Source organism: Dothidotthia symphoricarpi (assembly GCF_010015815.1).
Source record: "Dothidotthia symphoricarpi CBS 119687 unplaced genomic scaffold P153scaffold_1, whole genome shotgun sequence".
Classification (NCBI taxonomy): Eukaryota; Fungi; Ascomycota; class Dothideomycetes; order Pleosporales; family Dothidotthiaceae; genus Dothidotthia; species Dothidotthia symphoricarpi.
The window spans coordinates 238,602-259,348 of record NW_022985008.1 but is presented as its reverse complement, the minus strand read 5'-3'; positions in this window follow the sequence as shown (position 1 = coordinate 259,348).

Sequence of the window (20,747 nt, the reverse complement as noted above, 5' to 3'; positions counted from 1 at the left end):
AATAGATTATTTAGAAAAGCTAGTACGTCTATGTTTAATATAATTATAAAGTTATTACTTAACTTTCTATCTATCTATCTAACTATCTTCTTCTCTTTTTTTTCGTTATGTTCTCTGAAAATTCTTAACAACTTAGTTTATAACATAATTTAAATAATATAGCTTAGAAACTTGTTTTATATATCTTTTAGTTTATAAATAAATAAAGAACTATTAAAGTTATTAGTAGTACTAATATTACCTACTAATGTTCTTAAGTTAGATATTCAAAGGCCTAGTTAGGTAGTTAAGAAAGTCAGAAGATTTAAATTAACTAATAAATCTACTACACACTAAGTTAAAAGGCTAGAAAGTAATTTTACCTTAGTAGTAAACTTTTAGAATAACTTCTTAAAGTTAGAGATTAACCTATTGAAAGAAAAGTTTTAAAGTTGTCTTAAGCTCTACGAAGTTCTTAGCTTTCTTATTCTAATATTTTACTAAGTATTACTTTTAGAATTTTATTAGTATTTAATAAGCTCTTTTTAGATCTTACTATAGAAATTAAAGTATTATAGATCTAGCTTAGAAGTTCTTTTTGAAATTTTAACTTATTAGCTTACTCTAAGACGTAGAATAATAGGCACTAAGCTAAATTAATAGAGTTATTTAAATTATTAAGCTAGATTAATTACTTTTCGTGAAAATATAATTAATAAATAAAGATATTGTATTTTTTGGGGTATAGACGATTTCTATCTACTAGCTTAATTTTATATAGTAGCTTTACTAATACCGTTACTAAAGCTGCTCTAGTAATACATTAAGAAATACTAGTAATATTAAGCGTTTTTATAACTAAGCTGTAGTGCTTATTGTAATCAAGAGTTTATAACGAAACTTAACTTTAAATAATAGCCTAAAAGCTACTAAAAGCACGTCTTAATAAATAGATTAAGTAAAATATTAGAACCTAGAGTAGTTTATTAATCTACTTTGTAAGACTATAAGTATTTAACCTAACTTCTAGAAGAACATTAATTAAAGTATATATTACCCACTATTTTATTTCTATATACAGTTAATTTCTCATAATTAGTGTTTAGTATTAATACTATCTATAGTACCTAAGTTAAAAGGACTTCTAAGTAATTAGCCTTTATCTAATTCTACTATTTTATATTTTAAGTAATTCTATTACTGCTACTATTACTAGTACCTTAGTAGCTACTTCTTACTTTAAATAGTAGATATTAATATTATAAGTTATTAATATTTATTAGTTACGCATATTTTTGTAATTTTATATTAGTTCTTAGTATCTAAGCTAAAGTTTAAACCTAGTTCTTATTCTCTACTTTATATTGCTGTTCCTATTACTATTACTATTGCAATTACTATTTCTTTACTAGTTACTAGTATCTATACTGCTTATTTTATATATAGGTTTTGTACCTACCTAATTCTCTCTACTAATTAATCTTTCTTATTGTAATACTTAAAAACTTTATAAGCTTACTTAAAGTATTTTATTTTTACAGTTAAAGTAGTATTTTTTAACTACTTAGTAGTAAGCTATTTTAGTTAAAAAACCTATATAGAAAATAATACTCTATTATCTTTATAGCGTAGTTATGCTTATAGAGTACGATCTCTATACTGTAATTAAGTTTAAAGTACTTCTTACTATCTAAATTACTTAAGCATGTTATAACACTATTATTTCTTAAAGACAGAGATTAATATGTAATCTAATTATTAGATTTTTATTTATATAGTTTAATTAGTTAATAGTTTTTTTTTACACTAATAATAGTAGCTACGATTTAACCTAGTTCTAACCCACTACTTTCTATTACTATTGCTATTGCTATTACTATTAACATTTCTATTACTACTACCTCTAGCTCTATTCTTATTATAAATAAATTATCTCTATAGTAAGGTATTACACCTCTTAGATTACTACTATAATTTTTTTTATAAGCAGTATACTTAGGATATATAAGAGCTTACTAAGAGCAGCTTTTATCTTTAGTTGTAGTAGTATTATTACACTACTTAGTAGTAAGCTTATTAAGTTAAAAAAACTAAGTATTTAAGAATCCTATTAGTTTTTTAGACTTCTATAAAAAAAAGCTAAACTTTAACTTTATAAAGCTATACTCTAAGTCTTAAATTAAGCTTTAGGTACTGTAAGATATTTATATCTACTAGGTAAAAGGTATTACTATTACACTAAGTTATACCCCTTAACTTCTTTTACTACCTAACTAGGTCTTTAGAGATTTTACTAGAGATATTTAGAGTACTATATAAGTACTAGAGATTACTTACTTTAATTATTTCCTTATTAGCTAACTTTATAATATAGTATAGGAACTCTTAGGCTAAACTAATAATGTTATATTTTTAGTTAGCTATAATTATAGTAATAAAGAAAGATAAGATAAAATAGATAGATAGATAGATAGATAAAGTGTTTAGATCTTAACTCTTAAGGCGAAAAGAATATTAATATGCTAGCTTACCTATATAAAGAGCTTTTATAACCTAGCTATAGTTTATAAAATAATTTAGGGTTAATAACTAAACTAAACTTTAATTAATAGCTACCTAGGCTCTTATATACGTGTCTGCACTAGTAAATTAAGTAGTTTATTATTAAGAAATAGTCTACTAATAAGCTGTCTATTACTATTAATTTATACTCTTACTAATTTTTAATATATTAAAAGAGGCTAGGTATTAGCTTTTATCTTAAGTTACTATATTAGACTCTTACTATATTATGTCTATGTACTTGTACTTTAAGCATAAATACGCTATAAACCTAAATAAAAAAAATAATAAACCTAAAATACAAAGGTACTTATTAGTATAGTACTTATAGTTTTTCTATAGAAGTATCTTTAGAAGATAAAGATAAATATTTAATCTTATTTTGTATTTCTAGGTATATAATATCATAATGTATTAGTATTTTTTTAGCTAAAGCTTTACCTAGTTGAAAATTATTAACTTTTATTATTTACAATAGTTACTCTTTACTTTTTTAATTTTGATTACTTCTAATAGAGCTAATAGTATATAGAAGGGTAATACCTACTAAATTATCTCTATTAATTAAATTTTCTAAGTTTATTACGTAAAGTCTTTAAGAGCTTACCTTTATTAACTCTAATCTAAGGTAAGAGTAGTATTAATCTACAAATAATTAGTAAGTCTATTTAGTTAGAAAAGCTAAGTATTTAACAAAGCCTTGTAAGTTCTATAGACTTACATAGATTAGAGCTAAACTATAATTCTATATATACTTACTTTATACCTTTTTATTATTTTAAAGGATTACTTAATCTATAGAACCTTTTTAAAGTTTTTATTATAACTATACTAAGTAATACTTTATATCTTACTTTTCTATCTAGTTTAGTTCTTAGAAATCTTATAATAGATACCTAAAGTATTAAAGTAGTATAAGTAATAATACATAGTAGTCCTTATCTTATTAGAGCACTAAAGACTATAGTACTTAAATATTAAGGCTTTAGTACAAAAATTAAACTATTAGTAAATAATCTTAAGAAAATAGATAGAACATTAGGTAACAAAAAAATAAAAAAAAAATTAATAGGATAAATAGATCTTTAAAAACTTACTTCTAGATAAAAATAATTATTATCTTTAGTTTATCTAAAGCTACTTGTTCTAGACTTAGCTTTAATAGTAAATAAAGAGGTTTTTAGGACTTAACCTTAGACTACTATTCTAGGTTAGAGCGTATCTTTGCTTAAAGTATAAGCAGGCAGATATTTTATAGAAAGAAATAAATATATTAATTTAGTATAGAAGCTAGTACCTAGCCGTTCTTTACCTAGTTATACTTAGAAAGAGTAGATAGTAATAGTTATATAGAGCTATTTAGCTATTTCCTCAATACTAGCTACTAAATATACTAGTATAGACCTATTATTTTAGGTTTATAGCGAATTCATGTTTATAGGTTAGGTAAATAGGTATAATATAGAAAGAATCTAATATAGTAACTTAGTATAGAAGTTAAACTTAGCTTATTTTTATATAGTAAATATTAGTAGAAGTATATATTTAATGCAATAGTAAGCTAATTAGCTATCTCTTAATAACTAACTACTAAATATACTAATATAGAAATACATTTAAAAGCTTAAGTAGCTATACTAAATAAAGTTTAGTTTAGCTTTTAATTATTAACTATAGTTAAGTTAAAAAAACTATCTAATAATCTAGAAGTCTTAAGTATATAACTAAGTAATAATAGTTAGTATAAAAAAGCTAGTATATAGAAATATTGTATATCTTAAAAGTTTAAATTTAAATACTTTATTAATTTATTAATTTATCTAATCTTATCTTTCTTTACTACTAAGATTATTCCTAATTTATATAAGAATCTAATTAGTATTGTCTAAGACTTTCTATATTATATTTTACAGTATTTTAGAAATCAAAAATTAAATATAAGTAATTACTAGTATTAGTATACTACTTAATATATGTTTAGTAAAATTTCGTTAACGTAGTTAAATAGTAAATAAAAATAAACAAATATAACTTAATATAAAAGTAATACCTTTTACCTAAAAGATAAAAGTATTTTAAAGTACTTAAAAGTCTATAAAAGACTTAAAATAAAGCGTTATAAGATAAGAATTTAGTATTATTTTGTGTAAGTTTAGAAAACTAATTAAACTTTCTTAGAAACTTAGCTTTTCTAACTTAATAAGCTTCCTATAAAGCAGTATTACAGTACTTTTCTGACTAAAAGTAAGAGTTACTTTAAGTAACCTTATATAGATTCCAGGTATACTACCAAAAAAAAAATTGTGTAGTTATCTAGGAGGTATTATTTTAGGTTTTTAGCGTTTTAAGACTTGTTATATTAGCAGATATACGCAATATAGTAAGACTATAGTATAGTAACTTAGTATAGAAGCTGATATATATCCTCTTTAGATATAGTAAATATAAGTAAGAGTATATAATAATAGTATAAGATAGTAGATTAATAAAAAATCTCTTAGCAATATTTTACTTAATATACTAGTATAGATATATATTTAATAGTCTAGGTAGCCGTTAGTTTAGGTTTAAAATAGTTAGAAACCTTATATTTAATTCTAAACAATTACTAAGTTATAAAAACTTATAAATTAAATAGTAATTTTAAAAAGATAATAAGAATAGAATTAGTAAGATTATAGGTAATAATAGTTTATATAGATTAGCTAGTATAAAATTATCTTTTATACCTTAGAAGTTAAAACCTTTATCTCTCTATTTAATCTTTATTAATAGCTAGAACTATAACAACTAATAATATAACTATCTTAGTACAGCCTAGGTATTTATATACTATTTCTTATAGTAAGATAATAAGTAAAGAATTACAGTAAGTAGACTCTAGTACTAGTATTATATTTTAGATTTCTTTAGTAAGATTTCTAATAACCTAGTTAGGTTGTAAAAAGAAATAGAAAGTATTACTTAGTAGATAGTAGTACTTTTTACCTAAAAAATAAAGATATCTTATAGTACTTTAAGCTTAATAAAAGACTTAGAGGTAGCTCTATAAAGTTAAAGTCTAGCTATTTTTTATAAAAGTTTATAAGATTAATATAGCTTTCTGTAGTACTAAGCTATTCTAACTTTATAAACTTACTCCTAAGTAGTATTATAATACTAGTTTAACTTTATATAAACGGTAATTTAAGTAAGCTTTATGTAATCTTAGGTATACTATCTAAGAAAAGAGAATTATAAAAGTAGTTTAAAACGTAAAAGACCTAACTATAGAGATAGCTTATATAGAATAGAGTTAAAGCTAGAGGTAGTAGTAGTAGTAATAGTAATAGTAATAGCAATAGTAATAGTAATAGTAGTAGGAAGTAAAGGGTTAATAACTTATAAATACGTTAAAGTTTAGCTAATAAAAAACAAGTAAGTAAGTAAAATACGTGCATAACTAAGACACAATTATTTCGTAATATATTAATTCCAGTCCTCTAGGGATCTAGGAGGTATAATACCTTACTATAGATCTTAAATAATTAGAAAAGAATTAGGATAAAGCTAGAATTAAGTGTAATAGTAAAAGTAATAGTAAAAGTATTAGTAAGAGTAATAGTAATAGTAATAGTAATAGTAATAGTAACAGTAATAGTAATAGTAATAGTAACAGTAACAGTAACAGTAATAGTAATAGTAATAGGAACAGTAATAGTAATAGTAATAGTAATAATAAAAGTAAAAGTAATAGTAATAGTAATAGTAACAGTAAAAGTAATAATAATAGTAATAGTAATAGTAATAGTAATAGTAATAGTAACAGTAAGAGTAATAGTAATAGTAATAGTAAAAATATTAGTAATAGTAAAAGAAATAGTAAAAGTAATAGTAATAGTAATAGTAACAGAAAAAGTAATAATAATAGTAATAGTAATAGTAATAGTAATAGTAATAGTAATAGTAACAGTAAGAGTAATAGTAATAGTAATAGTAATAATAATAGTAATAGTAAAAGAAATAGTAAAAGTATTAGTAATAGTAATAGAGAGTAAAGACCTAATAGCTTATAACTAAGTAAAGCTCTAGCTACTTTAGTAAGTATGAATAATAAGAACTAATAAATAAAAATAACGCGTATATACAAGTATAATAATAAGATTATACATTAATCTCCGTTCTCTAGGGGTGAAGACCTATATTTAATAGCTTAGAAATGTATAAGTTTAAGTTTAGTTTAGTTATAAAGCTAAGATTATGTTATAAACTAAAGCTAAGTTATATAAAAGTTTTTTATAACTAGTAATCTTAAATATATTACTAAAGCAGCTTTAGAAGAGATATAGGTAATAATAGATTATATAGATAAGCTAGAATATATGCTTTCTTAACACTTTAGAAGTCTTTACTTATTAACTTTCTTTTCCTTAATTACTATAATTTTAGCTAACTAATAATATTACTTTTCTATTATAGCTTAGAAGTTCTTTTGCTATGATTTATAGTAAGCTATTAATTAAAGAGTTAAAGTAAGTAAATGCTAGTACTAATATAGTATTAAGAAAGCTCTAGTAAGATAGTTTTTAACACAGTTAGGTAGTTAGAATTTAAATAGAGTGTTACTAAGTCTAAAAGTAATTTAATCAACTAAAAATAAAATAATTATATATATTACTTAAGTTTTAATAAAAGACTTATAGTATAGTTTATATAGTAAGTATTAAGCTTATTTTAATAGAAGTTCAAAAACTTATTAATACTTTTATAAATACTTAGCTTTTTTATCTTAATAACCTTACTTCTAATAGGTTAAATAATACTATTCTAACTTTAAAAAGAAGTTACTTTATGTAAGCTTAAATAGATTCTAGGTTTACTACCTCAAAATAGATAATTATACAACTAATTGAAAAGGTATTTATTTTTCTAAAAGAAGTATATATTTAATATAGAGTAATAACAAAGCTAGCTATATTTACTAAGAGGTTATAGTAAAGGTAATAGTAATCGTAATACTTATAGATATACTAATAGATAGTAGAGAGGAAATAAGAAAGAGAGGCTCTAACTAGGTTTAACTTTAGCTGAAATTTACCTATTTAGCAATTTAAACTCGTGCGTAACTAAAACACAGTAACAAGATAATACCTTAATCTCTATACTTTAAAGTTTCTTTAGTTTTCAGAATAGTTAATGTTTATAACTAATTTTTGTCTTTAACTAACAGCTAACTTGGCTCTTAAATACGCCTCTGCACTAGTCTATTAAGTCAAGTATTATAAAAAGATAGTTAATGCCTTAACTTTATATATACTATCCTTACACACTTTTACTAATATTTACTAAATATAAAAGAGCTAGGTAATTACTTTTAGACTAAGTTATAAAATAATAATCTTACTTAGTTACGTTTTCCCGATAATATAATAAGCATTAATACACTTTTAATCTAAATTTATAAGATAAGTATAGATTCTCTTGTTAAAAGAAAGAGTACCTATCTGTTATAGATTATTTAGCCTTACTTTAAGTCTTTTCTATTACTTTAGTTATTAAGCAAAAATAAGTTTTAAAGAAGTTTCAGTAAATAGAGTAAATTCAAAAGTCTCTTAATATAGTAGGTTTATAGCGTTTTTATGCTTATAGTCTAGGTAAATTAATATAGTACAAGTACAATCTAATATAGTAACTTAGTATAATATCTAATACCTAGCCTCTTTTAATATAGTAAATATTAGTATAGGTATATAGTAAAGGTAATAGAGAAGTAACTAGCTATTTCTTATAAACTAGCTACTAAATATACTAATATTAATATGATTCTTTAAGCTTAGGTAGCTATAATAATTAAAGCTTAGTTTAGCTTAAGCTTATAGACTATTATTTAGTTAGGAAAAGTTAATTAAATAGTAATTTTAAGTATATAACTAGGTATTAATAGTATATATTAATTAGCTAGTATATAAATATCCTTTACACCTTAGAAATTAAAATCAAAATACCTTATCTATTAATATATTTATGTTATTTTATCTTTCTTTAATACTAAATTTATACCTAATAAATAGTATTATTTTATTAGTCTAGTTTACGATTCCCTATGCTATATCTTCTGTAAACTAATTATTTAAAGACTAATATAAGTAATTACTAGTACTTGTAGAGTACTCGATTATGTAGCGAAAGTTATTACCTACTAAAAGATCCCTAACTACCCTAACTACTACATTTTAAGCCTCTGTATCTTAATACTATAACATAATATTAGATTCTTAAATAAACTATCTTGTAAAGCGTTATTTATTGCACTATCTTTAAAATTATTGTAAATATTTTTATATAGCTAAAGTTGTAGCTAATACGTTATACAAACTTAGGATAGGAATACTATAAATAACAGTCCTAAATACAGCTCTACCTACTACCTATATACCTATAATACTTTAATTATAATTTACATAGTAAGAACCTTATTATTAAAGCTATTGAATTATTTAAAAATAGTAGTTATTAGTCCCTTTAGCGCGCTTACAGTGCTGTTAGTACTGTATATAAAACAGCTTACTATTACTATAATAGCTACCCCTTCTACTAAACAGCCTATCTCTAATAAGGCACTGTATTACCTAAATAATAATAATAACATATTAATACTATTATAAAGTGTACTAATTAAGGCCTCCTAATTAAGCACTATTACGTTAAGGAGCTTGCTAAGGAGCTTACTAGCTACTTATTAGGTATATACTAGGTATAGCGCTTTATATAATACTTACCTTTAACCTCTATCTTTATAACTATACTTAATTAAAATTGTACCTATATCTATAATAAGCAAATGCTTAAAGCATTTATTAGCCTTACTTATAATACTATTAGTAAATATAAGGTGCTGCTAGAGTATATATAGAATATAAATAAGAAGGGTGTTTTACTTAGCTAGGTATAGGCAGCTTATATTATTATACTAGCGCTATAATCCTACTATAACAGCTATAAAGCCTCTATATAATAGCTAGGCTTAAAGGAGTTAGCTACTACTATTAAGTGTATTAATACTATAGGTAGCTTACTTATACTACTCCTTATATTTAAAGCTACTTACTATTAATAGAACTAGCTTAGCTCTAATAGTAAGCGCAAGTAGTAGATATATATTATATTAGCTAAAGAATAAATTAATAATAATCTTAGGCTTACCTAACTAAAGATTTTTAAGCTTAAAAGCTGCCCTTATAGTGTTTTAATACTTACTTAAGCTCTAGTCTATTATATACTTTTTATTAATAATTATAACTCTTATATTACTCTAAAGTTCTTATAATACTGCTTTAATTACTAGATTATACTTATTATATTTTTACCTTACTATACTTATTTTTTTTAGCTGCTAGATATTAGCTTATTCTCCCTTTTACAGAAGTACTACTTAGTGTTTATCTTAAACACAAAAAGGTAGGGTAACGTAGTAAAAGTTAATAAATAGCTAATTCTATTATTTTACTTACTTACTTAAAATAAAGCCCTTACTTAAGCTAATATTAAGAGTGCCTAAAAGGCTATAAGATTATAGCCTCTATTAGTATACCTATTTAAGCTGTATTTTAACGCTGTTACTATTAAAAATAGCATATATATAGATATTAATTAAGCCTAAAACCCTGTATAAGTTACTATATAATACTATAACGCTAAGTATAATATTACTTTAAATAGTAACTAAAATAGCTATAAACTTTAACTAAGCCAGCTAAGCTTAAATTTATATAATTTAAGCTAATTTATACTAAGTTATAGTTTACTTTAGCTACCTAACACCTTTTTAAGCTTATAAAGGCTTTCTATATAATTAATATAAAGCTTTTAATTACTATAATAAAACTTTAGAAGTTTTAGCTATATAAGGTAGATAAAGCTAGTAATAACCGCCTCTAAGCTACTAGGCAACTCTTTAAAGAGGTAGATATAATTGAAATTAAAATAAAGAAGGAAATAAAAGAGTTTTACTAGCTACTTTAAGTACTAAAAGAGCTTATAAAAATAGAGTTTATATACTAAAAGTAGAGGTAGCTTAATCTAAGTTTGCTATTATTAATCTAGCTAAAGCTAGGTAACTATATACTATATTTTACTATATATTTTAAGTAAACTATTAGGAAGTAAGCTTACGTTATATAGTAATAACTTAGAATAGTTATACTACTGCCTATAGTAGCAGCTAAGGCAGCGTATAGAAGCTTAATAACTACAAATTTCAGCCTATTCTTAGGTTAGATATATATTATATAAACTAGGCTCTTAAATAAATATCTTATAATTAAATTTTAGAGCGTTGTGTTAAATTTATAGGTATAGGCGTTTAGTAAGTTCAACCTTAGCTTAATCTTTTAGTAGGTAATACCTTTCGCTACATAATTAAGTACTCTATAGTACTTTAGATATCTTTAGTAAGATTTTTAAAAACCGAGCTAAGTAGTAAAGAATAATAGAAAGTATTAATTAGTTTAATAGTAATACCTCCTTTCTAGTAGAGAGAGATATCTTAGTATAGTTTAAACTTAATAAAATGCTTAAAGTATAGCTTTATAGAGTTAGAGGTTAGCTCTATTCTATATAAGCTTATTAGACTAATAGAGCTTCTATTAATATTAAGCTTTTCTTACTTAATAAGCTTACTACTATATAGTATAAAAATAATACTTTAACTAAAGAAAAGAGCTACTTTAAGTAAGCTTTTATAGATCTTAAGTATACTCTATACAAAAAAAGCATTATATTAGTAATCTAGATAGTATAATTCCTTACTACAAAGCTATCTTTTATAATTAATATAGAAGAAGAATAAAGAGAGAAGTTATAGTAATAGTAATAGTAATAGTAATAGTAATAGCAATAGTAATAGTAAAAAGAAGTAGAGGGCTAATAACTTATAGCTAGGTTTAATTATAGCTACTTTAATTGGTATAGATAATAAAAACGAACTATAAGTTAAAACGTAAATACAAAAATATTATAATAAGATTATACATTAATCTCTATTTTCTCTATTAAAAGGTTTTAGATAGAGAAAAGGTAGACTAAATTGTAGCTTTAAAAAGATTTTTCTTTAAAAAGTAATAATAAAATTACTAGTAGCTAGCTAGTTTAGTAACTTACTACCTTTAGAAAGTTAATAAGCTCTATAGGATAGGTTGTTAAGTATTCAGGTATATTATTTATAATTATTGTAACTTTACTTCTATTTTAAATTTAAGATTAGTCTAATAAGTTTAATATTTAAATACTATACAAAGAGCTTTTTTTACTCCAAAGTTAAACGTAATTCCTAAGCTTTCTTAGTATATACGTCATTCAGAAATTACGTATTTAGTAATACTAATAGGTTATCCAAAGTATTTTTTTAGGCAGGCACTATTTAGTGTAGTTAAAATTCTATTTAGTGTAGCAATACCTATTACCGAGGTATTAATATAATAAGTAGTAGTACTTGGCCCCTACCAGCTCGCAGAGCTCGGGATTTAATAAATCCAGCTGTGCGTTACACGGCCTACCTACACAAACAATTTTAATAACTCTAACAATTTTAAAATTTGCTATATAACCTAAACTTTATAACTATAACGTATTTTTTATTTCTAACCTAGCTAACTTACTGCAATAGAGCTTTCTTGTATAAGTAAATAATAAATCTATAAAATTCTAGAGTAAGTATTACTTAAGCTGCTAGTATACTTTATAGAATAACTAACCTATATATTAAAACTTACTACGCTGTCTATAAACTCCCCTACTAATATATTTTCTATGCCTATAATAGTAGTAATAGCAATTTTATATAACTTATTACCTAGTAAAAGCTATAAGAAAAGCAGTGTCCTACTTTTATACAATTTTTAATACTATTAATACTATTAGCTTTAGTATTTATTAAAACTTTATTACTGCGTAGGCTAATACCCTTCCTACTAAAGTATAGACTAGCAATTATAAATATACTTTAACTATTAGTAAAAACTAGGCTATATATTAGCTTTAAAAATATTTAAGATACTAGTATAGTAAAGTATTTTTAATAAAGATTAAGTATAATCTTACCTAATAACTTTAAGCTATTTATAAATAGTTTATAAAGCTATGTAATATTATAGATAATAAGTCTATTACGTTAAAGAATATAAAAAATATAAATAAAACTAGCTACTATATTAGTGTTTTAAAAAATTAGTACGTTTATATATATAATTATAAGTAAGTTATTTAACTTTATACTAAAAATCATAAGCTTATTACCCTTATAGAGGCTGTTTCTGCTACTAGAAATATAGTAAAGCTAATAATTATTATTAAAGCTATAACACTGCTTAAGCACTAGGTATAGGACTTACCTAAATAGTATCTTATAAGTATTACTAAAAGTAGCTATAGTAATATAAATATAAGCCTATAGTAGCTCTAGTACTTAAATAAAATAATCTACTTATATTAGTAAGGTAAGTAGCTACTCTAATTACTTAACAGCTATAGCTTATACTTTACTTATAAATTTACAGTCTATATAGCTACTTATAAAATTTTACTATTTATACTTAGTTTATATATAATGTATATTCTTTAGCTACTTAATATAGGCTGTTTTTAACCTTTTAAATAGTATTATAGTAAGGACCTAAACTATACTACCTATACTAGTACTACTAATATTAATAAGGCATATCTTTTAGCTATAATAGCAGGTATATAGTATATAACTTTTAAATTTAAGGCTATCTAAAGTAAGTAGTAGTATATAGGCTTATACCTATAAGATTTAAATATAGTAATAGGCTAACTTAAGTAGTATAAGGATATTAGCAGTAATAAAAGAAACCTTAATAGTAAGCTTATTAATTATAGTAAGCCTACTACGCTTTACTAAAAGCTTATAAAGGTTAAAATAGAGTTTACTTTAAGTAAGCTAAGTACCTATAAGACCTATAACTAGATATATATACTACTACTATAGTTTTAGGTTAAGCCTAGTAAGGCTTTAAAGACGCCTTTATAGGCTACCTTACTACTAGAACTATCTTAAGTTAAGCTTTATACTATTTAATAAGTTAAAGCTTAACGCCTTATAATTAAGTACTTACTATATAAATACTTTAACCTTACTTAAGTTATACCTATTTTATACTATTTATAGAGCCTAGGTACTTTAGTATAAATAGTAGAGAGCTTAAAGTATAAGGTATTAACTACTTAAACTACTAAGTATACCTACTAAAAGTATTGTTAGTAATAGTATAGGCAGCTTAATATTAGTAGTAGCCTAATTTACGCTAAAGACTGCTTAGTAATAATATAGAAGTATGCAAAAGATACCCTATTAGTAAAGAAAAGATAGTATTAGGCTAAAGGTTATAGGCACTATTTAAACTAATTAGTATTTTATATTTTAAGTATTTTACCTTACGCAGTACTGTATAACCTAGAAATAGCTAGCTTAAATAGTTATACTATAAGGTATAATTAATTAATAAGTTATACTAAATATTTACTAGAAAAGTCTTTTATATACTTAGTACTATCCTTTATTGACTTAGAGCAGTTCTATGATTATACTAAGTATATTAGATATAGATTAATAATAACTTAATATAAAGCTATTTAGGTATATATAAATAAGCTAAATATAATATAAATTAGGCTTAGCTTTTGCTATACAATAGACTTATATATACTGTACTACTAATAAAAGCCTTTATTAGTTTCTTTAGATTTGATTAAATAAATAAATAATAAAGGTTATATACCTTTTTTAATAAAGAAAGATTTATAGTAAAGTATTAAAAAGAAACCTTAAGAAACTTAGTAAGTATAGAAGACTATAATATAGCTAGCGTAATACTTTATACTTAGAGCAGGTAGCTTAATAAAGTTTAAAATCTTAAATATAAATAGTATACTTAGTAGGCAAAGTAGATAAAAGTTAGATAAAGAAATAGTAAATAAATTATAAGATAAGCATATAAAATTCTAATATTAGTATATAAAATTTTTAAACTATTAAAATATACCTATAGTACTAATTTCAAAAAGCTAGGGCATTGCAGCTAGTAAAGTTATTAAAATCATTAATATTATTAGTAGAGGTAGGCTGTATAACGCATAGCTATGTCCTTAAACTTTTTTAATAAAACTAGAATGGGCTAAGTAACACCTTTACAGATTTTATTGAAATTACTAAGTAGCTAAGCAGTTTAATAAAATACTCGAATTATATAGATTAGTCTAATAGATTTATTCTGTAGTATTAGAGTTTAACATTATAACTACGTTAGTAGGTAAAGGAGTAGTCCTATTAGATAAGCTAGAGTCTAAAGCTTTAAAATAACTAAGGGTAAGTTAATTACTTAGCGCCGTAGCTTTATTATTTAGAAGGTACTAAAAACTATTAATTACTATATACACAGATAAATTTACTTATAAGTCTTAGTAAGAGGTATTACTACACTAAATAGAATCCTAACTATAATAAATAGTGCCTGCCTCATTTTTATAGAGCTTGTTAATAAAAAAAGTAATATAGATAGTAAAGAATTTAATCTTAAAAAAGCTATATCTAATTTCTTATCTAGCTTCTAAATATAACACTAATAGTAAACCTTTATTTAAGTGTTTAATATATATAGTCTTTTTGTAATTACTATGTAAATAGCTGAAATCTAGTATTGTAAAAACGTTTATAAATAAGCTTTGGAAAGTACTATAGAAAGGATAAATTCTAAGACTACTTTTAGTTAAAATTAAAATTTTACTAATTACTATATCTTCTACTTAGTAGAAGTAAGTAGGAGTAGTAAACTATTCTTTAAAACATTAAACTAAAAATTTAGTTTAGAAAAGATTTAATATAGCTATATTAGTAAGAAAGATTAATTAGGTTTAATAATAATTAATTTACTAGCTACTTAAAACTTAAAGCTAGCTAGTAGGAAAAAGAATTTATAAACTTTATTATCTATTATTCATCTTCTAAAAACTTTAAGAAACCAGCTTTAGTTTTAGAATATTTCTAATTTATATAAGTTTTCTTTTCCTAATAGACAGGGATAATTATGTTATGTTATTATTATATTTTAGTTACGCACGCTTTTAAATTGCTAATTAGTCGTTATTATATTTCTTTACTAACTATAGTAGCTAAAGTTTAACCTAGTTATAACTCTCTTCTTTCTATTACTATTACTATTACGATTACTATTACTATTACTACTACCTTCTAATAAAATTAGCTTGCTTTATCCTTATTCTATATTAATTCTATAGTTCTGTAGTAAGGTTGTATACCTTCTAAATTACTTTTATAAGATTCTTTTTCTAAGTAGTATACCTAGAGTTTTTAGAAGTTTACTAAAAATACCTTTTATACTTAATAAAAATAGTATTATTACACTACTTAGTAGTATAGCTATTTAGTTAAAAAGGCTATATATTAAAGAAAGCCTTATTAGTTTTAAAAACTTATTTTAGAAAGAGCTAAACTCTAACTTTATAAAGCTATACCTTAAGTCTCTTATTTAGCTTAAGGTACTATAAAATATCTATATCTATTAAATATAAGGTATTACTATTATACTAACTAATACCCTCTAATTTCTTCTACTATCTAAATTAGTTTTTTAAACTTTTACTAAAGATATCTAGATTACAATACTATACTAATAATTACTTACTTTAATGTTTTAATTATCAGTTTACTACAAAATATAATATAGAAACTCTTAGGCTATACTAATAAAATTAGATTATAAGTAAGGTATAATTTTAGTTATAGAGAAAGATACAATAAATAGATAAATAGATAAATAGATAAATAGATAAGGATATTAACTCTTAAGGTACAAAAAATATTTATATATAGGCTTATTTATATAATTATTATTACCTATACCCCCTGTAAAGCTGCGTTAGTTATATATTTAAAATTACTAGTTAAATAATAACTTTTTATAACCTAGCTATAGTTTATAATATAAACTAAGGGTTATAACTATACTAAACTCTAACTAATAGCTACCTAGGCTCTTAAATATACGTCTATACTAGTATATTAAGCAGAATATTACTAAAAGATAGTTTATTTATTTATGTTTTAATACTATTATATTATAATCTTACTAATATTTACTATATATAAAGAGGCTAGGTATTAGGTTTTAAGTACAGTTATAATACTATAGTCTTACTAAATTATATCTATCTGCTTATTTAATAAATTAAAATACGCTATAACCCTTAAATTATAAGTCTTTTTTAGATAGAGTTTAAAAGTATATTTTTCTTACTTCTTATTTATAGCCTTTTTCTACTAGCTATAATACCTTTACTTTTAGTTTAGTAACTATAATCTTTCTATTTATAAATATATTACTAGTAGCTTTAAAGATCTTTTCTATTACCTAAAGTAGTTAAATAAGTAAAATTTAGATATACAAAGCTAACTTAAAATATTATTACTAATATAAGTTAGATAAATTTATTAAAGATCTATAGTACTAGGATTCTACTACTTATACTTCTTTTAGTAGTATATAAAGAACTTCTAGTATAATAGTAGTAGTATTAGTATTTAGAATTTAGCTAACTAAACTCTAAGGCTATATTTACTAAGGTTTTACTAGGCCTAGCTACGCTGGTAAATGGGTTCGGAGTACTCAACAACGGGTTAGGGTTGGGTTAGGGTTGCACGGACTCTGGGTTGGGGTTAGGTTAGGGTGGTCTAAGCTTAGGGTTGTAGTTAGGTAGGGGTAGTTAAAGCTTTAGGTTAGGGTTAGGTAGGGGTGGTTAAAGCTTAGGGTTAGAGTTAGGTAGGAGTAGTTAAAGCTTAGGTTAGGGTTAGGTAGAAGGTACCTACGTAGGTTGCCTATAAAAATATGTATATATATTATATAAAGATGTAGATATATATTATAATAATAATGTAGGTTAGTATTATATAGAAAATATAAAAATATTATTTAAACTATTTAATTATAACTATTAATTATAGTAATAGGCAGGGCGGACACGCTTACGTGCTAGACGTGTTAATAGGCTCTCTATATCCTCCTCTTGTTTAATATCCTTTTCTTTAATAATAACTTTATATAGGTTACCTATCTACTCTACTAAAGCTAGAAGATCTAATAGATTATTAGCCTTATTATAAGAATCCTTATATACGCCTATATCTCTATCTAAAAGGTTTATTAGCTAGTCTACCTTTTAAGAAATTAAATTCTTAAGAATTATAATTTACTAAATTATTTAACTAGATAAGCAATGCCTTTAATTACTAATTATATCCTTAGTAATGTTAAAAACGCGCTTAACACTAACTTAGGTAATTAGTATTACTAATATATTCTTTGTAACCTAGGCTAGTTAAGGATATATACCTTTATTAGCCTTCTACTACTCTAAAACGTTAAAGGAGCTATTACCTATTATATATATAGTGCTAAGGTAGGCTTCTTCTTCTTAAATAGTTTAGCTATTAGGATTATTAGCTTCTTAAGTTTAGAAACTTTAACTTAAGGTAGAAAAACTACTTAGTTGTAATAGAGAGGTAGAAGGCTTCTAAAACTATTTACTACCTTATTATTTTTATAGATAAAGGGTTAAGCCTAGTGTAGATTTACTTTGCTCCTCTTAGTTATAGCAGCTAAGGTAATTAAGAAATTATATATAATATATATATTTATTCTAAGAATTCTATAATTTATTTTACGTACTTAGTTAGTATACAGCTGTAATAAGTAACTGTAATAAATAGACCTTATATGTTGTAAGTTTCTAAGTTAGGTTAAGGATTATTATGCAGTTAAATAAGAACCTATGCTCTGTGTTAGTTTTTAAGTAGTACTTACTTAATTTTACCTAACCTCTTCTAGCTGTAGCTTATACTATAGCTAGCTAATTAGTATTCTCTTAATTTATAACATCCTTATTAAGGTCTTCTATTATCTAGTCTAAAAAGTTAAATAGTTAATTATATATAAGCTATATATACTAGATCTATAGCTTCTAGTTCTTGCTTAGGAAGCTAGTTATGTTTTTAAATTACTTAAGTATCTTTATTATTAGCTTAAGGTAATACTACTTAATAGAAGATAGTTAAAGGCGTTTTAGATTATAAAAGTCTACCTTACTAGTATTATTTTTAGCTAAAATACTACTAGTATAAGTACCTACACTAGCCTTAAGGACAATCTCTTGCTTTAGCTATTTATTAATATATCTCTACAGCTTAATTGCATGCTTGTATATATTATAGGTAGAATTCTATCTTATCTTTATATTATAAATAATAGATAGCTAATTTTTTACTAAGAGGTGTAGCTGTATTAATACAAAGCGCTTATAATGCTGTAGTAAGATATTAATTATAATATAAATAGCTCTAAGCTAGTAGTTAATTAGTATATAATTAATATATATAATAAAAGGGTATATTCCTTACAAAGTAAGTTTAGAACTAATATCTATGCTTTAATATTCTAGATGTAGCGCCTTTATAGAGTATTAATAACCTTAGTAGGAGTAGCTAGTTTTAGATGCTAGATAATATCCTAAATAATAAGGTTAATAATGTAGGTAAGGTATAGAATAGTATTTTCTTATAAGCTCTAGGTAATTTTGTTATTTTATAAGTTTGCTTTAACTGCCTAAGTAAGTGTAGTATTATTACTAGCGTTATTATAGGTAATAGTAAGAAGCCTATACTTAGTACTAGTTTTAGAAAGTACTTTACCTACTTCTTCTACTATAGAAATACTAGTATACCTACTATGTATTAGAATAAAATCTAGTAGCTTCTTTTAAAGTTTCTAATTAGTATTAATATAGTACTCTTTAATAGCTAGAAAACTAAGGTAATTACTTATAGACTACCTATCTAATATAATTAAGATTTTAGTTATTATACTAAGATTATAGAGAATAGATGTCCTTACTTTATAGTATTAATTATAGAAGTTACGCTAGAATTTATAATAGCTAATTATTACAGCCTCTAGTTATAGAAATTAAATAAAGTAATTAAATAATAGCTGTTTAATTATTTAGAAGGATAAATTGCTGTTAATAACTAGCTATATAAGCTCTTTCTTAAAGTCTAAAGTAGAATATAGAGGAGAAGGATTATAAGTTCTTTTTTTACTAAGTAGGGTAGACTAATTAAGAAGCGTTAATAGGTGTAAGTATATAAAAATAATAGTAGACTTACAGCTCCTTAAGTTTAGATAGTTAAGTAGGTGTTTTATTCTAATAGTCTTTTTAGCTAATAGGTATTAAAGTATAAGGTTATAGTTAAAGTAGTATATATATAGATAACTATTTATAGAGTCTATAGCCTTGCTAAAATATAGCTATACTTAACTATAGCGTATAGTAGAGTTTTAATATAGATAACTAGTTATAGGGTTAACAGCCTATTTAGTCCTACTCTACTACTTATTCTAGGTTAAAAGTATATTTTTATTATTATTATTCTGCTCTATTACTATAGGTAGGTATTTAATAAGTTCTAGGTTTAATTTTTCTCTACCTTTAATAATCTAGGGAGTAGTTAACCTTAATATATAAAGGCTAGGTAGTAGCTTATAGGATTATTAGACTTCTTAAATAGGCTTAGGCAATAGGTTAATTATATATCTAGTAGTATTAATTAATATAGTAAGGGAGAACTGTAATAGAAAGCTATAATAAAAACTAGGATAAACTTATAGTAATCTTACTATTATATATAATTCTTACTTTAACTATAAAACTCTAAGTCTTTACTCTAATAATAATATATACTAAGGAAGTTAAACTAATTACTAGAAGTTAGTAAAATACTAAGTTAAATACCTTATAGCTAGTGCTTTATATCTACTTTACTATTAGGTTATTTTATCTAAGTTACTATTTAAAGAATATTGTAGGTTTTAAGTTATATTATTATACGTAACTATTAGCTAATATTGCTACTATCTAACCTAAGCTTTTAACCTTAGTATTATTATCTAAAAAGCCTTTAAAATTTGTAAAGCCTTTAAAATTAGTCTTATTATTATACTTATTAATACCCTTATACTTATTTTTACCCTAGTTATAGTATTTATTAATTTCTAAATTAATATTAACCTCCTCTTTATACTTATTACTATTATTCTCTTAAATATATAAGAGATTACTATATAAAGTAGAGATATTTACGC